Consider the following 19,115-nt stretch of genomic DNA (forward strand, 5'->3'; position numbering starts at 1 on the left):
GCCCTTAATGTTGATGATGGGATCCCTTTATAGCAGAACAACTGTTTTTTTGCTAATGACCTCTGGTTTCTTTAGCGTGCTGACGTAGCAAAGGGAAGCAGAAACCTTGAAAATTCTTGGATTCTTCTTGTTTTAAAGTGGCTGAATTTTTTAAAAAATCCATTATTGTCTTTGGTTAGACACCATTGAATGGCAATAAAGAATAAAAAATGAAGAAAAAAGCAAGAATCATTCCTTGAGCTTGTTTTCAAACCCCATCCGAGGGAACAGATGTTGTTCATTCTGCTTGGCTGTGCTGAGGAAGAGCACCAAATCGTGCTGTTTTCAGCCCAAATAGCTCACGCACAATTACTCTGCCGGGGATCTGTGTGCGTTGGCACGTCGCTGCGGTTCCCTCTTTGTTTTCTTAATAATTAGCTTGTGTTTTCACAGGGGGTTTATGTGTGTGTGGGGAAGCCAGCCTTTTCAAGGCTACTTAATCTGCTCCCTAGTCTGTCTCCCTTCCTCTCTCCGTCTCTCACCCTCCTGTAATCTCCTCCGCAGCCTCTCTCTCTCCCATCCCACCTTTTCGTCTGTGCCTCCCTCCAAACGCCCAGGGCCTGCATGATGAATAAATGAGAGTTCAGGTGTTTTTTGCTGCAGCTCATATTTGATCTGAGAGAAATAATATGATGAAAAGTGGCTCAGTCTTTGCATCACAGAGTTTTTCTTTCCTGGAAGGTTTGTGAATTCCAGAGAGGATCAGAGCAGCGGTCATGGTGAGTGTTGGGTGACTTCATAGCAGGCGAAATGTCGTTCACACTGCATTTATATTGAAAGCATTGAGGCAGGGTTTTAGCCATGACAGATTAGTGGAAAGTGTTTAATCAGATAATATTTTTCATCATTAGCATGAACAAATCAACAGTCTTAAAAACACATTCCTCTATGTGACAGAAACTTTTCAGATTTTATTGACTGATAATTTAAGAATAATCATACTTCATACTCACATCCAACACCCTCATATAAACTTTCCTAGGGAGGCTGAGCAGCGTGATACCTTAAAAATTGGAGCATACAGATTTTTTACATTCCCCTTTTTTTAAAGAAATGGGAACCACCATCCCTGTCTGCTGCTCAACAGGCACCCGACCTGCAGGTGACACTGAAAAGGTGTGTCAGTCAAGACAGCCCAGCAATTTCCAAAATCTTCAACATCTCAGGGCGAACCTCATCCACACCTGGCTCCTTGACGCGGAGCTTTTTGACTACTTTAACGATTACTGACAGCGATCTGGACAATGGTTCTCCTGCACTCTGCCTCATCCATGGAGGATGTGAAGGCCGAAATGTACCATCCTAGTACAGTCAGTCGCCAGAATCCAAAGCTCAAAGCAAAAGGTACTAAAATTTCCATCACAAAAAGCGCAAACATTATGAGAGTGTCAGTGTGTTGAGGAGCCGTTATTGCCAGGAACACCTTCAACATAAAGAACGGGAAGGATAAAAAGATGCAAGACTACAATCGGCGGTCTACAGTCCACTTAGACGCTGGCAGAGCCTCATGACAATATTGGCGCTGCCTCAAACATGAGCTTGAATGTGTGCAGTGTCAAGTTAGGCGGGGTCGTTTGGGTTGGGTCGCCAGGTGCTACGACACATATCCCACAGTCTTGCTATCACAGAAACTGTGAAACACCCATCTGAGTCATATCACTATGAAATTGGGAACTTAGCAGGAGAAATTGCCAGTTTTTTTGAACTTGCATCTTTTTACGTATCACTTCTTTCTGTATCTGTAGCTAAAGTGTCCAACACAAGAACTCCACTGTTAAACACACATCCGCTGTAAACATGTCAGTCAATAGTGGCTGTGTTTGACCAGTGGTCGATGTGCTCTGTGTGAGCCAATCTCATCGATTTTCCACCTGCTCAGTCGCCTCGATCACCTTGACCCCGGTGGGATCTGTTCACACGGCCTCTGTTAATTAACCTGAAACGGGGACGTGCATTTGATAAAGTGCACATACACAGATAAAGACACAGTCACTTACACACAGTCGGGAGAGCGGCTGTGGTCAGCTGGCTTACACACACACATACACATACATTTGCGCAGGCACATTTTAGATGTTACAGAAGAGGCACTGTGACTGGAGGGTCACCGGTTCAATCCTTGAACCATCTGGGAAAATTTGAGCAGGGAAGGTGAATGAGTAACACTGACATTAGCAGCTGCTGCAGAAGTTCCCTCAAAAAATTCTTTCTAAAGGGCAAACACACACAGCTATCTGTGTGAGCATGAGCATGTGTAGGCCTCATGTACACCTACAGTAGATACACACTCACTGAAAATAAAAAGTTGCAGAGATGATGTTTTAGTTGGTTGAAAAGGAAAATATGAGCTATAAATATAAAGTAAACTTGTCAAGTTACACAATGAAAGACACACTTAACGTTCAAGTTTTGAGTGATTTTGAGGCTAAATGCATGGATAAGATTTATCCAATAAAACAATGTCTGTGAAATCCAGGTGGCTCAAGTGCTTCTGCAGAGCTGCTTAGTGCTGGACCATGACAGTGCAAGACTGTGCAGAGCTGGTCGCAGGTGTGAATGCTTAAACCTGTGAATCTGGTGTTGATCTCTCGCTTTCTCTCTCTCACAGACACACACACACACACACACACACACACACACACACACACACACGGAAACATGTCACATTTAGACACGGATGTCTGCAAATTCAACCTTTTCAGCTGCTCAATCACTACAAAAACTTAAAGGTGAGTTTCTGTAGGCAGGTTTCCATTACAGATTTGTGCAAAACTTGAGCAATATTTTCAAAATGTCAATAAAACACAATTGCAAGATGACTGTATTTCTACTGAGTGTTTTTATGCAACTTCTCCTCTCGTGATACCGTTCCAAGAAGCATGGCGATGGATGTTCAAAACATTAGTGGGTTTATTTCTATTGCAGCCACCGCACTAGTCATCATTATTTGCAACCAAAAGCATCGTAAGCGTATTATCTGAGCGATAATAGAAAGGCAAGCCCCTTATATGAGGGAGAGGCCTCATATGAGGGATTTCTGGGAGGTGATAGTCCACGATTTCACAGAGGAATTGTGGATTCAAAACTTCCGAATGATCTGCTAAACTTTTGAAGAGTTGTGCAATACAATAACACTTCTTGTAGCGCATGCTGCATCATGCCAGAGGGACAAGTGCATAGCCATAGCATCATGTAACCTATGAAAGTGACAAAAGTGATTCCGTTGCAGTTCTGCAAAATAGGGGTTTTTTGAATCTCCTGAAAAACCACCTCATGCAAGCATAAAAACTTCTTTGCGATAAATGGTATTTTGTTTCCATTTGGCACAGTTTATATTCACAATGTAAATCCACACAATTTGAGGGTTGATGGAAACCCGCTTTGTGTCACATCCTTCTGATATACTTCACAGTCACAGTAATTATTGATCGCTGTCTGGCCTTGGAAAATCTTGTGTCTGAGAACTTAAGCCGACTCTGAACCTATCTGACAAACGCAACAGAGGTGTTCAGTCAGACTGACTGAGGAACATGAACCTTTATTCAATAAGACACACACGAATGATAGCTGAAAACTTGCTAATGTGCAACATGCTGTCTATGAATTAAGCCCTGTGCGCTGCTCACGCTGCCTTGCTGAAAGCTCCTTGTTTTATCTTGAGCCATCCAAACTCAAAATGCATGCACCCACAGCACTGCGGGACACTGAATTAAAACGTCAACCGAAAGGCGAAAGCACAGACGTACTGTGGGACTGTGGAAACTGAGGTCACTGGCAAAGAATCTGGGTTCCCTCCTTAACTTGGCTTTAATATCTGCCAAAACCTCAATGCAAACCGACGTCAAACGTCATTGACATTTAATAGTTGTTAAGCATCCAAAACCCGCATAAACAATAAAGCTCAGATAGTATCTGTAGGGCTCCTCACTGAGTGAGCTAAATGTGTCACTCATATGTTAAAGCAGCTACAAAAGTGGTTTTGAGACGCCTCAATTCAACGCTGATGCCTCTATAAGACCTACACAAGCAAACAAGACCATCAGTTAGAAGATATGTGATTTATAAAGCATATTAATGCCTTTCTGTGGGTCCAAATCCCCACAAAACAAGACTAAACGATTTACCGCACAAAGACCGAAAGCGCCTTTGTTTACATTTTCCCAGGCAAAGTTTCACAATGACTAGCACGTTGGCCAGTTTAAAGAAGCAGGAGAAGATTTTTCTTTAGAAAATCTTGTTTTTGACATTATATTTTGTGGTTATAGCTGTAATGGGTTAGGATCAGCAAGCAAAAAAGAAAATAAATGACTGAAGAACAAAAAAAACAAACTTAAAAAGGACAGTGAAGTCAACAGATTGAGAAAACGGCCGGTTTTAAAAGGATTCAAAACCCATCCTGAGCTGGCCCTCTTCCTCCTAGACAGTTATGTAATATGTCTATTTTATTAGCGAAATATTTACATGGTTACCAGACATGGTTTTACATCAATCTGTGAATTTATGTTAGCTTACATGTAACCTAGGTGTACGATCGGTACAAAAACAACGTTTATTTTGGAGACTTTCATCATCATTTCACATTTTCATCATTATATCACAGTTATTAATCTTACACAGCCACAAATACATGCATTACATCATCACGATGCATCCTGCAGGCAGCAGTGTTTAAAAAAGTTTAATAGTGTAAAAAATAAGTTGCGTCTTTCTTTTTCTCCTTTCAATAACAAATGTGTGTTAAGTGTGATAAAGATCCTTATGACACAAGGCGCTGGTGCTCATGGGAAATGCAGTCTACATTCCCCTCTCCACCAAAATCAACACAAAAATGAAAGTTCCTCATAGCTGCTCTAATAGGTAAAAGCAGTCTTTTAACATATAAAACCTATAAAAACACACACAAGGCAAGATGCATAAATGTGTTGAATGAATAAAAGTCCATTAATACTGAACCCATCCCATAAATTTTCTCCTTGACACACTGTCTTACCTAAAAGCCAATTTGCCTTCATTGATATTGATTAAGTCACGGAGAAGAATAAATATTTGAGTAATAAAGTGTGGTATTGTAGAACGGAGTTGTGTGATGTGGTCAAATGTATTTTTTTAACTGTAACATATGTCGTATTGTCTTTCTATTTACTATATGTTTATTTGGGTTGATGTTAAAGTTTTTCCTGCATGTCAAGAACGCCCAAAGACGTGTGCACACTCCAGCATTTGTCTACCAGATTCTATATCAAATGAGAAAAATGCATTTATCCACCACAAAGAGATTTCTGCACCTGCAGAAGACACAAATACAAATGGGTTGTAGGGACATTAAAAGAAATTTGTGGTGGTCTATTAATCACTTTTTGCTCATCCAAAGACATTTAAAATCATTTGCAAAGTTATAATTTTCAGTGAAAATAAATGTTATGTCCAAAACTTTATCCTATCAAAGCTGTTTTGGTTGCCTAAAGCAGCACTTTTTCTGTATTTGACAAGAATTTTAGTTGACACGTTCGACGCAATCAAAGGTCATGCTTATTTAGCAAAAGAACAAAGTATTGTGTGAGTATAATGTTGCAGTTATAGGTGTACTGCTTGAATGTCGTGCACATGAAAACACACACACACACACACACACACACACACACACACACACACAGGCATACTTTTTCCCTGGCCCAGGCTGTCGATGAGGCTGTGGGAACGGGGTCACACCTGCAGTGGCTGGCAGTGGTGATAAACGATGTTGCTTTAAACTTTGGAGACCGTCATTTTTGGGAGCCGCTGTTTACCCTCCATTGATGTATAATGGGGGCCTTTGAAGGCTGGAGCGGCAGGGACAGAGGCTGCCCTCTGTCTGCTGTTTGGAAAGGAGGAGAGACCAGCCCTCGATTAGCTAATGACACATTCTGCTCCGATTTGCCATAATAGGACGGAGCAGCCCTCTGACATTAGGACTGGCATTTCCTACTCCGGCTGCGCTGGAAAGTTTCTCACAGCTTTCAGCGGTCAAATCAAATAAATCAGTTTATCTCAGTTTTTGCAGATCTGGGGTTTTACAGTAGACTCGGTTTTGATGATGCAATATATCAAAAAAGTCCGTAAAAAACTGAACCTGCTCTTTCTTTCTTGCTTAGTGCCAGCATAAACACATTACTCACACACACTGTAAAATTTTGACAAGTTGATTAAACTCTTAAAAAAAGTAGGAAACTGGTTGCCTTGAAAAATCTAGCTAAATATATCTATTAATCTTAATTCATGTTTACTTTATATTTAATTGTTAAATTTACTAAAAGTTGGTTGTACTTAATTGTGTGAAATTGTTGCAACTTAAACATGATAAGTTTAAATAAATCAATCTTTTTAAGTTTTAGCAACTTCAGCAAACAAAGTTTATTGTGCTATACATCTGTATTCTGCTGTTTGCATGCGAGTCAGTCATATTTGTATTTTTTTAAACATTTTAACAAAACAGAACTTGCAGGTCTCTGAACTTCATCGTTGCTACAATCCTCTTTGTCATGATCAAGTTAAGTCAGACTAACTTGGTTTACTGAAGTTGCAAACTTAACATAAGGTAATGTCACTTGTCATTTTTAAGTTGCCACAACTTCACAAAAATAAGTAAATACAGCTAAATTTTAAGTAAAATGAACACTTTGATATAAAGTAAACAGAAATCAAGACTTCTACATTATATTCACTTCACTTTTTCAAGGCAATCATTTTACTAGATTATTTTATGTAAGGTCAGCGTCTCAGATTTTACAGTGTAGATGATGGACAGCTCATGCTCTTTAGTCATCACCGGGCCCCGAAAACCCTTTGACAGCACTTGCTGTATCAGACACCAAAGCTGCCTTTTCATGCTAGTTTGAAGGAGTCATCAGCAGATCCTCTTACCACCTCTCTTATCAGATGAGGCTGCATATCTGGGTGCTCCTCCTTATTTGTCTTTCAGGCCCAAAGCGATAAAGTGACGCGAGAATGACAGTCTAGACTGCAGCTGTCTCGGTATGAAGCATTCCAAACCGTCACTGAAGAGCACTGTAATCTCTGTTTCTTACACACACACATGCACATTAACACCGACACAGCTACAAAAGATACACACACTCGTACACAATTATATGCACACAGCTACATGCACAGAAAAAACAGCCAATTGATGTTAATCCAAGCATGCAGTGGCCGTGTATTAGATCATGATTAGCCTGTACTGCCTGCAGCAAGCGAAACGTCGAACATCCATGTTTTTTTTTTTTACAGTTTTTTGGGGAATTATGTGGTTTATATTGCCAGCAACTTTTATTGAAAGTCTTATATCAACTGTCAATCAAGTTTTCTGTTCCTGCTCAATCATTTTGATTGCACTTTTCATGCTGATTTACAGCTGTGAATAGACAATTAGTGAATTAGAGTCAATGGATACAAAAGCCAAAATGCATTTACTGTTATATGTGTGGATAACTGGAAAGATTTAAGTCCAACATGATTATTTATGCATCTACACTTACGTGAAATATTTTATCTTTTACAGTTTAAATTTACAATTAAAGTCCATGTCTCGAGACAGGAAAGCACAGAAAACAGAAAAGTACACACTGTATACTTTCACACACATCCACACACAGTGTTGGGGAGTAACTAGTTAGACATTACAAATTATAATTAAATTACAAAATAAAAGTAATTGTAATCAGTTACAGTTACTGAGAAAAAATATGTAATTAAATTACAGTTACTAGTCAAAATGTTGGCGATGACAAAGAGGTCACATGTGAAAAAAAATCTTTTCAGTAAAAAGTTTATATGTTGAATAAAACAATGCTGTTGCTTTACGTCTTTCTTATGTGCAGTAATGCTTTCTTTTGACAACTTGTGTTTTAAACATTTGTTGGCAAAAGTAATCAAAAAGTAATCAAATTAAAGAAGAAGATGTATGAGAAGAATTGTTCAGATGTTTGAAAGAATTGTAAATATTTATATGTAGGTGTGTGTGCATGTGCATGTGTACATGTATGATGAGATTAGGATTTCTTATAGTTATTCATGATAATTTAATAATTGAGTAAAGGGGTAGGATTAAGTTTATAATCCTTGTTGCACATGTAAATTAGGACAATTAATAATTTATTTTATTATTTATTATGTCTTTTCCCCCTTTTTTGCTGCATTTTACATGTTCAAAATAAAGACATCAATTTATCAATCAATTAGGCTGCATTACTTTGATGAAATAATTAAAATAGTTGCATAACTTTTTACAACTGAACGAGGTAACTAGTAATCTGTAACAATTACATTTCAAAAGTAATCTTCCAAGCACTGTCAACACAGGATCACTTTAAAAATAATCAACAACTTAAACTTTTTGTTTTCATTGAAAGAAAAAAACTTTTCCTCCTCTTTGAAATGAAGTCACTCCCCTCAGCCAAACAACCCCAGAGGAAACTCGCAACCAGAACAAATGGCTCTAAATAACAAGCATGCAGCAAATCTCCTCACAGCGCGGCGCATTGCGGCTGTCATTCATCACGCCACCGCAGCATAACATGGGACTTCCACAACAATTACCGCTACCATTAAACTCTCTGCATTGTTGTCGTTTTACTCGTGTGATAAGGGTGATTACCGGCCAAGCGAGGGCTAATCTTCTCCAATCTGCTCTGCGGTAGGAGGAAAAGCAAACCTCAGCGTGCCACTCAAGCCTGACCGGAGAAAAGCGCTCCGTACTGCGGTGTTAGACTGCCCCCCTGTGGCCGCCAGCAGACCCTCCTCAGCACATCATAACCTCCTGTGCTGCTCACACTGCAGGCTGGATGAAGAGCGCTGGCAGGGACTGCCAACAGGGTTTAAAAGTCTTGAGAAAGTTTTAAAACATATATATATTTTACCATGCTTTATGTTAGGTGTGTATTTTAGTGATGGTTTTATTTTGTTTTATTTTATGTCTTTTACAATGCCCCATATTGTGTAAATAATAATAATAATAATAATAATAATTATTATTATTATTATTATTATTAAAATAAACTAAAATAAAATAAAGATGATTACTGAAAAATATTATTATTATTATTAATAACATAATAATAATAATAATAATAATAATAATAACAACAATAACTTGTTTTACATAGGTTCCTGATTTTTAAAATGTTTTATCCTGTAAATCTTTTAATCCTGTCTTATAACATTATTATTATTATTATATTATAAATAATAGTAATAATAATAATAATAATAATAATAATAATAATAATAATAATAATAATAATAATGTTACATGACAGGATTTAAAGATTAACAGGATAAAACATTTTAAAGATCAGGAACCTATGTAAAAAAAATGTTATTGGTGTTGTTTTTGTTTTTATCATTATCATTATTATTAGTAGTAGTATTAATAGAAACCTTAGTGCTTAAATTATTGAATCTTTGCTAATAACCTGGAGAGAAGACATGCACATTAAGACAAGCAATGAAATTAATTGTTGTGAGCTGATGCATGCAACTCCAGTGATATTGCTGTATGTTTTCCACTTTAACATTAACTTATCTTCAGTTATAATAATACCTTCAGCTTTAACTTACTTAAGGATGAAGTTTGTAATATTCTATATATTTTTAAATGTAGATCCTACAAAAAGACCAACAGTTTGTTAGTCTCTGTACTTTCTGATTTCCACAGCCTGTTTTTTTTTTGGTTTTTTTACTGCTTCTGAAGACGCTTATGTCTGCAGCTTTTTCCTCATCAGTTCTTAGTTCTACACGTTGATTTTTTTTCAGTGATGGATGTGAAGTCAGCTCCTGTTTACTGACCGGTGAAGCTATAAAGTCACTGTAGCTCAATGTTTCAATTACCCGTTAGTCTGTGGAATCGATGTTTTCGAACTCAAGTTAATTTAACACTGATGTTTTGCTTAGTTCCCTTTAATTGGCTCTTTTTAATGTTGCTAATTTACAAGTGTAGTCGACATTGCTCCTACTATACATCATTTGGGATTATAGCATCTGCAAAGTCTTAAAGGCGATGTAAATATTTAGTGGCAGGGCGAATAATCTGTCCAGTCCCCTTGCAGTCCAGTCATGTACAGTATATGGACACACTGCTGCTCTCACAAGCTCTTTTACTCTCTCAGGCTACATCATTCACATCATCGTAAAAACGGAGGCCCTTCATCACTTTACAGTACCCAGCGCTACCGTTAGCCCCGGGCTCTCACATCAAGGCCTGCAGCCTTCTGCCCCACACTAGCTGTAAACCTGGGCTCTGAATGTAAGAGGGAAGAGGGATGAGAGGGGTTATTGATGTGCTATAAACCCCGTTATTTTATCGGGGGACAGAGGAAACTAGGTGTGCGGAGAGTACAGGAGGCACTCTAGCTGTCCATTTGCAGCAGGTGCGTCTCTTGTGAGGGAAACTGAGGAGAAACAGGAGATGTTGTCCAGGAGCTTATTGTGTTTGTTTGCTCAGGAGCCCCGTAACCCGCAACAAGAACAGAATTCAATTTGTAGTTTGGACGAGCTTGTGAATATTTCCCCAATGATTGAAAATGCTGTTTGGTTCAGATCAATCAGAAACCCTCTGTTCAAGATGAGAGTTTATCAAGAAAGCTGGCAGTGCAATGATAGCCTTGTTCAGGAGCTTAAAGTGCTACATCAACGCTGTAAATACCTGACTCCACATTAATATTAGAGCGAAAGCTGTAAAATATATTTGTAAATATCAAAAATAACTACAAAAGGGCAAACAGAGAGACCCAAATCAACTACAAAAGACACATAATTATGTCCAAGACACACAAAATAACTACAAAAAAGGGGCAAAACAAAACTGAAACTAAAAAAACTAAAATGACCACAAAGAGCAACAAAATGATTTTAAAAATGCCACCAAATTAGCTTAAAGACCCACAAAACTACCTCAATGAGACACAAAACTACTGCAAAGAGACATAAAATAACCACAAGGGGACATAAAATGATCAAAAAAGACACACAATGAACTCAAATAGACACAAAATGACCACAAAGAGACACAAAAAAAACACACAAGGGCAAAACTAACACAAAGAGACACCAAATAATGACAAATACAAGATTACAAAAAATGACCACAAAGAGACAAAAAAGACACGTGATGACCTCATGGAGAAGTAAAATAACCAAATAGTGACACAAAAATGACAACAGAGACACAAAAAAACCACAAAAGGGGCCAAACAGAAAGAGACACAAAATGACTACACAGAAACAAAAAACAACAAAAAGGCACAAAATTACCTTAAACACGAAAAAAAGACGAAAAAAGGGACAAAACAACCACAAAAGGGACACAAAATGACTACAAGCAGTGCAAAACATCTACAAAAAAGACACATAATTACTACAAAAGGAGCATTCTCAACAGAAATGGACACGAAACAACTAAAATGAGACCCAACATAATCACGAAAGGGGCATAACAAACAGAACACACAAAATGACCACAAATAAACACAAAAAAACAAAAAAACACACCAGAAAACAACACAAATTGACTGGAAATGGGGCAAAACAACCAAAAAGAGACACGAAACTACCCAAAAAAAGACACAAAATGACTATATAAAAAAAAACAAAACATGACTACAAAAATAAAGAAGCAAAATCCCCACAAACTCTGAGAGTGTGTTTCAGGCCGTGGGCCTTTAACATGTCTGTGCCCCGGGGCCCATTGTTTCATAATCCACCCATAATATATATATGCAGTCATGCAATATCTGTAAATGAAGACATATGAGACGTAGGATTGAGACCGTTGCCTCGTTGGCAAAACAATATCACACGCTACAAGCTGCATGCAACCTAATCTATCCGAAATATTCCTATAAACCTGCACACTTGTATGCTAACACGACTCCAGCATTAGCTACTGTATACAGAGAAATGTGAGATTTTTTTATGAGACCTGGCCAGCTGCCGTCATCTCCCTCTCCAGCTGTTGAGTCTTCATGATTCAACAGAGGACACCTACTCCTGTCTGCACGCCATTTCATCCTCTCACACCCACACACACACACACACACACACACACACACACACACACACACACACACACACACACACCTCCTCCTGCTTCAAGGTATGCATACACACTCATAGAAACAGATACATGTATTCAAAGATCTTGTACATGCCTGCTCAAGAAACTCTTTTTACACACATCCACTCACAAACACACTCAATAACACACACACACACAACAGTCCTTAGGGCGATCATTTGTCATGTGGAGAGGAATTTTCAGTCATGCTATTTATGCTGAGGGCTCGGACTTAAGGCATTCCTCTGGAAATTTATGTCCAAACAGCTGTGGTCTCATCCGCCTCTGTGCGGACCTCGAAGACAACGCTGTCCCACGAATTATGAGGGGGATCCAATCCATTACACACCTCCAGTCAACCCTCGAGTGTGCGTAGATGCACGTGTAAGCCATTTTCTCTGTGTGTCTTTGTACGCCCCTCAGCATGTGTAACGGTGAGTGCTTTCCTGCTCTCACAGTGTGCTTGCAGCTGCCTAACTCCCTCTGTGTGTGTGTGTGTGTGTGTGTGTGTGTGTGTGCATGTGCACGTGTGCTTGTGTGTAGAGGACTCAGAGATGGTTTTGCGTTCAGCTCTTTGATGGCTGAGCAGTTATCCTGCGGCTTTATGCATCGGAAGCCCACGGTTTAAAGGGGGAAAGCCCTGATTTCACATTGCAGCCATATGGAGTGTTTAAAGTGAGGTCCGCAGCAGAGGTAAACACCGGGCCACAGTTATAGATGAGGTCTTCAAATGGCCACAGAGTCGCAGTGACATCATCATAAAGCTGGTCTGCACATGGGAGAGAGAAGAGGAATAATCCCTGTTTAATATGGATGTTTAATTTTACCTTCATCCTCATCTACCACTCTGACTTTAACTCTTTACAATGTGAGCAAACTGATTTAATTTGCATCAAAAACATGGAGGGAAGGCAATGAGCAACTTAACAAGACACGGCCCAAAAATAGCACAAAGTAAAATGTTTTAAGACATTTACCTGAAAAAAAGAAAGAAAGAAAAGTAAAAACAAAAAGAAAGTGACCCAAAAAGTGCTGAAAATTGTATTTAAAAAAGGGCAACTTAACAAGCATGGCCCAAAAAAGCATGACATAGAAAGCTACAAGAAAATTACCTGAAAATATGTAAAACCAAAGAGCAAATGGCCTAAACGATGCTGAAAATTGTATTAAAAAAAGATTTTCTATCATACCATTTGAAGATATAACTATAATATTTATAAAAACTGTTTTCTGGACATTTTTCTCTGTTTTTTTTAAATCCCCCCTTTTTTAAAACAAATTTTCAGGATGTTTCCTTGTCACCTTTTACTAATCCATTGCAATTTGTTTATTTCAATTTTTTCTGCAAAGTTGGTCATTGCCTTTTCCAGAGTGTTTAAAGGAAATACATTTGCTCAGGTTTCAAAGGGTTAAATAGCTTGTGAAAGTTTTCTGAATGCAGCACAGAAAAACTGATGTCGTTCCAGGTTTCAAAGAGTTAAAAGAAAAGATTTATGCACATAGATTCTCTCAGTTTCTCCCTGTTTGAACCTATAACCCTCCACGCCCAAGCTTGGATCTCTAAAAATGATTTTCATTCCTAATAGTTCATTTAAGTCTGACAGACGGCAGGCCAGCCCTTCAGTGAGGAGAGTTTCTGTGTAGTTTTTTTCTCTCTGTAGATTAAACACTGGCAGGAGAAAGGTAATGTAAAGGATGGAAACTCAATAAAGTGTGATGATGATGTGATGTGTTTAGCGAGGAGGGTTCAAGGCCCCGCTCTGTGCATGTTTTCAGCATGGCGTCATTTTCTAATGCAGCCAAACCCCACTGGGACGCACAGTGGTGGAGGAGAGAGAGGTAGAGAGTTAAAGGAAGAGAGAGCAATGAAAAAATTATGAAAGGTGCATTTGAGTTTCGTCTTCTTTCTGATGAAGTACTGCAGGTACTCCTTTAGTTTTTCAACCAACTGTTAAAGAAAAGTGAACGAGCATCACTGAACTGAACTGCGAATTAACGCACTGCAGAAACGCGTCAGATGGATTAGAAAAAGATAAAGAGGCAAAACAAAGCGACTGATCCATATCAGTCTGCATGTTATGTTTCGGCGCAACATCACCAAGAAAAATCACAGTAATTGACACAGAAGTGATGCTGACTCTGAGAAAAGCATCACTTCTGTGTATATTGAGTGTCTGATAAAGAGCATGTAGCTTGAAACCTTGGTGGTAACTGAATTAAATAGTTATGAGTGAATCTGTATGGACTTTTTTTTTCTTGTCTTGTATTATCTCTTGTCCAGCGCCTGGTTTTTTTGTCCTCCACCATTAAACCATTAAAATTGAGCAGTGTTGTCTTGTTCAAATAGAAGTGAATATTTTTAGCTTGATTTATTTAATATTAGTAGTAAAAACCATTAACAGTCCTCTCACTTTAAAATAAAAAAAACATTTAGTTGCATTAGAGGATCTAAAGACCCCGGTGGTCCGAGCTTCAGTCGCACCTGCTGACTCTTACAGAAAGTAATTTGTCCCGGCGCTGGGAGGTGAGGGCTAAATAAAAGGAAAACATTGTTATCATGATTAATCAGCGGCTCTGTCAGCGGGGCCAAGGTGAATAGAAAGTGGCACAAATGACTGCATGGAATTCCTGATGTGTCAGACAGAATAAAGCTGCAATGTCCGTCCTTCACTCGCTCTCAGTTTCACCCACTTATTCAAAGCAAAGCTTGTTCCAGAGGCCTTCATAATACCTCATCTTTCCCTGCAGCGTGGGCTGCAATCAAATGTTTTTAAGTCTGTATGGGTGGTGTACTTGAGGTTTGTAAATCATAAAACATCACTCAGACGCGGGATTAGCTGCTATAAATAAGATGTATTTACTTTTCCGCTGTTATGAAAACAGACGTGACGAATTGAGTGAAAAACGACAGAAGGCAGCTCAAAGACAAAAACTGTGCCCGTCAATCTGTGCAAATATGTTATTAAAACTGAGTATTGTTCATTTCTACACAATGTGCATTTCGCCAAAAGCTTTTTGAGGTTCAATTATGAGACAGACAGCATGTCACAGGTGTTTTGCACAAAGAAAAAAGGAGAAGCTGTCCAAGCACTGAAATGTGAAAACTCATAACTCTTTTATTCATGCAACATTCAGACCTGCAAGGATGTCATCAAGCCAAAACAAATTTGTTTTTGAAACCCTGCCATGTTGTTTCACCAACGGCTGACAGCTTCTCCTTTTCCTTTGTTGACATTGTTTTGTTTGCACCTGTGTAAAATTATTACTTAACCTTGAATCTCAACGTTTAAGCCAACATGGACGAGGAAAACACAAAATTACCTTTTGTGCACAGGAAACGCATTTCTTTTAAATATTCTTTTAATTGACAGCAAACTTACACAATTCATGCAGTATAGTTCAAGTCTCTTATCTAGTCGTATGCTCAGTAATTGTCAATCAGACAGCCTTTCCAACGTGTTCAGATCTCAAGTCGTCACATATTGCCGCTTTGTCTGTGGACTTTCACGTCTACATATTATGTTTTAGGTATCCTTCTGCGTCAGCTGTTGACGTTCCAGGATGGCGATACTCTGCTGTCAGCACAAGCACATGGTGGGATTACGCTGCACGTGGTTATGCTTAGGCAACAAAAGCACATGAAAACCCACGCCCGGACGTCAACAAAAGCACATGAAAAGCCACGCCCGGACGTCAACAAAAGCACATGAAAAGCCACGCCCGGACGTCAACAAAAGCACATGAAAAGCCACGCCCGGACGTCAACAAAAGCACATGCTTGCACAGATGAATCGGAGTAAGCAGCAGAGGCACACAGTAAGGTGTAGAGAAAAACGCCCATCACATTCAGACAGGAAGCAAACACCAGACTCCTGCATGAAAGTCCGGGGTAGTTTTTCATGCTGACGCCATCCAGCGGCGAAGCACGCTGCCAAGGTAGGTGCAACAGTGTATAAAAACGTTGCAAGCGTTTCTGCACATCTGCATTTTCTGTTGACGCAGTCTAGCAGATACGGTTGGAAAACATTTCATTTGGCGTCAGGATCTTACTCCAAAATTTCTTAGTGACATGAGTTGATAAAGTACTGAGCATACAACTGGATACATGAAACTTGGATTATACTGCAAAAATTGTGGTAGAGTACCTCGGTTGTTAAACACTGTCCCCAATAAATCAATCAATCAATAAATCAATATGTTTGCCATTTTTTGCAGGAAGCAAATTTTTCTCACTGAATTCAAGTTAACACGGCATGACTGACTTTGTGGGTGAAGTTTTGTTTTAAAGCGTGGAAAAAAAGTCAATTTTAACATCTAGATATCTTGACCTCGTCTGTTGATAAAGACCATGTGATATGAAAGCTCGGGAAAATCTGACAAATGGATCCTGTGGTGAGATCATTCTGTCAGCTGCTGTTTTCAAGGTTAAAAATGAGCCTTGAATCTCCCAAAAAAAGGTTTCCACGGCTTTCCATTTAACTGGAATATCATGACCTAAAAACATTCACTCTTGCCTTGGTCATAAATTATCTTTTCTGAGCAGATCAGCACTTTGGTTTCCACTGCAAGCTGGTCGAAGAAACAGGCAGATTGAAAAATGCATTTTTGGTTTATTGCGACTTATTGATATACATTCTTTTTAAAGTTTTGTTGAAATGTGATGTATTTTAACCCTTTGAAACATGGATCGACATCGATTTTCTTTTACTGCATTTAGACGCCTTTCACAAGCATTTAAGCTTTTGAAATGTCAGCAAATTGGTTTCTTTCAAAAATACAGAAAAAAGGCAATCAGCAACTTGGCATGAAATGTCAAATTGCAAAAAAAAAATAGTAAAAGGTGACGAGATGATTTAATCAGAAGTATTAAATAACTAGAAAAAATATCACAACTAAATTCATAATTATCATAAAATTACTTAAAAATTGAAGTAATACTACATTTTGGAAATTATATCTATATTATTTTTATTTTATTTGGCATTTTTTATGTCATTTTTTGTTTTTGTTATTTTTCTTGTCTGTCTTTTTTTTTTTGTTGCTAATTTCAGGTAATTTTCTTTTTTTACTAATTTTTACTAATTCCTTGTTTTTTCTAGGGTAATTTTTTGTAAAGTTGCTCGTTGGTTGCTTAAATGGTTAATCATTAGCCTATATCTGTTTACAGCATCTATTTACTGAAAATTTACATGATTTCTTCCAATGTGCTGAACTCATTTGGTGCACCAAGCAGATTAATGCAGTCTGCCTGCAGCGCACTTCATCTTTTTAGGAGACAGAGGAGTCGGAGAGGAGGGCTGCTTCCACGTTCATCTTGCCTGAGGAGGTCATTTGGTCTGATGCCTTTCACTCCACATAATATAAACTTCCTCACCACAAGCTGCTCATAAACAGCATAAATAAACATCCGCGGGACAAACCCGGGTTTGAAGCTTGTTAGGGCGAACAATTTCAACATGAGAGTTTGTTTGTTCAAATTTGCTCGCGCAGTGACCTAACTCCTTTATACTGAGCACATGTGGGGAAGAGGGCATAGGAAGGCGAACGTTACGGAGGAGGGGGGGAGAAAAGTGGAAAAATCCATATTTTTCCAATATGCAGACGGGGCTGTTCATCAGGCAAAGTTTGACACACGTCTTTGAACAGTTAGAAACAACAACTTGGTGGAAAAAGCAAAAAGATGGAGTGGGGTGGTTTGGCAAAACAAATGTCATTTTTGGACGCTTGCTGCAGGGAGGATGAGAAAAGGAAAGATGATGAAAAGAATGAAAAGATACATTCCTGAGAATCTAACTCACTGCCGCGCTGTTTCCTGGGCTTGATTAGAGGGCTGCAGTGAGTTGCGGGTACATTAAGATTAAGATCTCTGCTGTCCAGAGGGAGTTTGAAAAAGGAAGCTGTATGGGTGTCTTTATCAAATGTGACGCTGGTTTTTATAAAAGGAAGTCTCATTACGGCCTACGCTTATTTTGTGCAGCCATGCAGCTACAGCTCTGTTTGTGATGGTTACAGGGGCCGTTTGTAATCAGAAGGTCACAGGTTTGACCCACAAGGGGCCACTGCAAATTCCTACAATTAATTAAGCAATGCTCCGCTTGATTTGTATTAAGCATACACAATTTTAACTTGTGCATGAAGGCTTTCGAACCTCTCTCCCTAACTTTTTATGTTAACTTCTTTGCTGTTCTAGGTGCCCTATAATTAAGCACACTGCAGCACTACATTTATCGCTAATTTCATCTTTAATGTTGACTGCGTCGATGTGAAATCAGCAGATTCCACCGGAGCTTTAAGTGCTGCCTTAAAACTCACTTATACAAGAAGGTCTACAAAGTTACTATTTTATGGTATTTATTTTCACTTTATCGTCATTACATATTCAAAGTTTGCTTGTTTTGGATTCATCACGTCACTACTTGTATAGGCACTTCCATATTTTGCACTTTTATCAATTTAAATTTTAAAAGTGTTTATTTAAAAAGATTCTTTTGATTTTTTTTACATGGGTTTCTGATTTTATTAATTTTTATTCAGTAAATCTTTTAATCTGGAAAGCACATTGTACTAAGGCATGAAAACTGTTATATAAAAAAAGTTACTATTATCATTATTATTGTTATTAAAATTATCATTGTTGTCAGGTTTATTTATTTTTTTATTTAATCTGGTTTTTTATTTAATTTAATTTTCATTCTGTAAATCTTTTATTCCAGCAAGCATTTTGTGGTAAGGCATGAAAACTGCTATGTAAATAATATTAATTATTAATAAAAAATAATATTATTGTACAGTATTATTGTTGTTATCATCATTATCATTGTCAATAACAATAATAACAATAATAATATACACTTATCTTAAATATGTGAGAAAAAGTCAAAGATACATTTGTTTTCATTTAAGACTGCCAGAGAGATCGTACAGCACTGAACAAAAAATAAAATGCAGACTTTTAGGGTCCTAATATCGCACATGCTGGCTGACTGTC

Source organism: Plectropomus leopardus, chromosome 13, assembly GCF_026936395.1.
Source record: "Plectropomus leopardus strain MGB_pleo_1.0 chromosome 13, ASM2693639v1, whole genome shotgun sequence".
NCBI classification, from domain to species: Eukaryota; Metazoa; Chordata; class Actinopteri; order Perciformes; family Serranidae; genus Plectropomus; species Plectropomus leopardus.